Consider the following 3,626-nt stretch of genomic DNA (forward strand, 5'->3'; position numbering starts at 1 on the left):
GCTCAATGAGTGGAGATGGCGTGGGTGAGGAGTGGATGTGTGGAATACCGGCATGGTGCAAGAAAACAGTCTTTTGCCTACAGATATTAAAGAAGATGAGGGAGCAATAAGACAGGGATCTCAGAGAGTAGGAAGACGATTGAAGGATGGTAGATGCATGGAGAGATTGGTCAAGAGATGGGTGGCTAGGCTGGTGGGTGGATAAAGAGAGGAAGAGTAGACAGGCAGAGGGATTGTCACACTGAAGGAGAGAGGGCTATATTCAAGGCAATCAGACTTGATGATTGCACAAGGGAAGAAGAGGTAGCACAAAGAATCAGGTGTACACGCAAGCAAGCTTGTACCGAAAGAGCTGGTTCAGGAAGAGGGAGAATAGGAACAGGGTTTGGGAAGGGGGACGAGAGATGGCAGAGAAGCAGGAGGGGGAAAGACCCCTTGAGGAAGGAGAGGGAAGAGTCGGCGCTGGGCTCCCCGGGGAACAGCCCGGGCACAGCCCCGGCCCCCATCCACCGCCGCCAGCCTCACGCACCCAGGAGCAGCGCGGCCAGCCCCGCCAGCCCTGCGCCCCGGCACCGCCGCATCCCGCCGCTCCGCCGCCCGCGCCTCGCTGTCCCCCGCCAGCCCCGGCTCTCTGCTCCGGCCGCCGCGCCTCCTCTCCGCCGCCTCCTCTCCTCTCCGCCGCCGCCAGCTCCGCCCCGGGGCTCAGCCCTGCGCCGGCGCCGCTCGGGGGCTCGCCCGGCCTGAGAGGGCTCAGGGGCTCCGCACGGGCACCACTTGCGGCAACTGCCAAAGGGACTCTCCCCGTCCTCCTCCAGCAAGAAGAAGCCGGCACAGCGCCAGCTGCAGCCTGGCACAGCAGCAGGGCCTTGGCCCAGGCCATGCACCAGCTTCCCCGAGCTGTCTCCCAGCTCCGGGGCTGGAACCAGCAGCCACGGATTTCCTCTGGGTGGGAGTGAGGAGGCTGAGAGCCTCCCTTCAGCTGCCGCTGTGCAGTCCCAGCACAATGCCCCAAAGCTGTGTTGTGGCAGAGGGAATGTGAGGACAAGTGTGCCCATTGGTGGCCAGGGGTCAGGGAGAACCGGGAAAGGGTTGGTGGCTGTCACAGAGTCAGGATGTGGGTGAGAGGTCATCTACATCAACACCTGATTGGAACAAACCACATTGCTCAAGGTCACATTCAGTCCCGTATTGAACACCTACCAGGATGGAGACTGCACAGCCTCCCTGGGAAATCTGTTCCGTGACTCACTGTTTCTTTTAGCCTTCTGTTTCATGACAATTCCTGGTGTTCCAGCTGCTGTCCATTGCCTCTACTCCTGTCATAGGGCACTTCCAGAGTATCTTCGCTGCCTCCTCTGAACAAGTGGTTCCTGAACCTGCTCAGAACACTTGAACTAACACAGCTCAGTGTTCCGCCTGTTCCCCACAGGCAGTGTTTGCTAAAGCCTCGGTGGGAGTGTCTTCCTTCACACCTCTCATGTTCCTCATGAGATCAAGAAACAGTATGGGTTCTACTGCTGATCCCTGAGAGACCCCACTAGTAAATGTTTGCCCCACTGATCACAACACTTTCTGCCTGACTTTCCAGCTAATTTTCCTCTCAGTTTATCATTCTCTAACTAATTTATCACAAATTTGGCTATTAAGGCCTCTTACCACAAAAAAGACATTGAGGTGCTGGAGCGGGTCCAGAGAAGGGCAACAAAGCCGGTGAGGGGTCTGGAGAATAAATCTTATGAGGAGAGGCTGAGGGAGCTGGGGGTGTTCAGCCTGGAGAAAAGGAGGCTGAGGGGAGACCTTATGCTCTCTATAACTCCCTGAAAGGAGGGTGTAGAGAGGCAGCGGGTTGGTGAGAACATCTGCTTAGAGAGAGGCTGGGACACAGCAGAGATCTTTTTTTTTTTTTGTTTTATGCACTAAAAAAGGGCCTCCCTGGGCCAGGTTGCTCTTTGTAGGGTGATGAAGAACACATGGCTCCTGTCCAGGCTTCAATCTCCCCACTCAGTAGTGGCCTTGGCTCCTTTGTGACAGGGTAACCAGGCTGCTCCTCACCCAACCTTGTGCTCTGCTTCCTCCCTTCTTCTCTCCCAGGTGCACCTCCAGCCCCAAGACATGTCCTGCTACAACCAGTGCCTGCCATGCCAGCCCTGTGGCCCAACCCCACTGGCCAACAGCTGCAACGAGCCCTGTGTCAGGCAGTGCCAGAACTCCACCGTTGTCATTGAACCTCCTGCTGTGGTGGTGACCCTGCCCAGCCCCATCCTCAGCTCCTTCCCTCAGAACACCGTGGTGGGATCCTCCACCTCCGCTGCTGTTGGCAGCATCCTCAGCTGTGATGGAGTGCCCATCACCTCTGGGTGCTGTGACCTCTCTGGCATTTCCAGCCGCTACTATGGCAGAAGGTCCCTCCCCTGTTAAAGATTCTGGGGAAGTCCCAGGGAGACACCTTGAGGAGCTCAGAACATGGTGCTGGGCGGAGCATCAAGCTTTAGAATGTTGTTTTCAGCACAGATGAATGGCTTTGCTTTTCTTTCTCTTTTCTGTGTTTGCTTCATATGCCCTTAGCAGCAAGGTTCCCTCAAGGTCAACCTGTTGGACACCATCTGTCCCCTCTCCCTCTATGGGACAGGCAGACAGACATCATGCAAGAACTTCTTCATGACCAAGGACCGCAGACTCACAGCTGCCGCTGGGGCTCCATGAACTGGTGGCCCCGACCTGGAGTGACTTTGTTTCCCACTTTTGACTCATTAAAGTTCTGCTGCATTCAAGTGTGGCCTCCAGGTTGTCCTTTGCTCTGTGGACACTCTCCAAGTTGCCAAAAGAGAAGGGGTGGAAGGGGGTAAGACCACAAGGAGATCCTTTCTCATTCACAGAGGAGAGGTTGGTTGGGACATCCTGCAGTGGCTCCTCTTTTGGAACCACCCCTTGGAGCTGAGGAAGACATCCCTGGCTGCTCTGCTGCCAGTGGCCATCAGGTCATGCCTTGCTTTATATCAGGCAAAAATTATCCAGGAAGGCAGGAGGCCCTGAGGTCTCAGCAGCCCCATGAGCTCTTGAGCAAGGCCGTTCCTCTTGCTATGGCCAGAGCTGCTCTGGGGTGTTGGGGTGAAGGCTGTGGGGCTCTGGAAGATGAGTTGCTTGCAGAATGGCAGGAGTGGTAATGAAGGGAACAGCCTTTGGGATGACCTCTCCCCTCCACCACCCAATCTAGGGGCTATGGCCTGGAGGCATCAGCAGGGTGGAGTTGTCCATGCTGCTGGACGCATCAAGGCTCAAAAGTGGAGCTGAGCATGTGGGAGCTGAGAGTGCTCAGCACAGAAATGGGACAGTGAAATGATGTATTTCTGAAGGAGATCAAATTGCTGTGATAGAGAACATGCAGGAGAACATGAAGATCATCCAGGACGAGGGTACTGGGTGAACCTCCCTTGGGTGCTGAAGGCAGGTGCAGAGCCCTGAACTGCTTCTTTGGTCCCTGCAATGAATCTGTGCTCAGGAATTGGCTGCCATTCTTTGAGGGAGAGGACTTTTTTACCTGTAGATCTCAACCCTTCTCATCAGTGGAAATGTCTCTTGGCAGCCACTACAGTCCCATATCCATTTCCTGCATGAAAATCCAGATG

The sequence above is a fragment of the Numenius arquata genome, chromosome 23, assembly GCF_964106895.1.
Source record: "Numenius arquata chromosome 23, bNumArq3.hap1.1, whole genome shotgun sequence".
Taxonomy (NCBI): Eukaryota; Metazoa; Chordata; class Aves; order Charadriiformes; family Scolopacidae; genus Numenius; species Numenius arquata.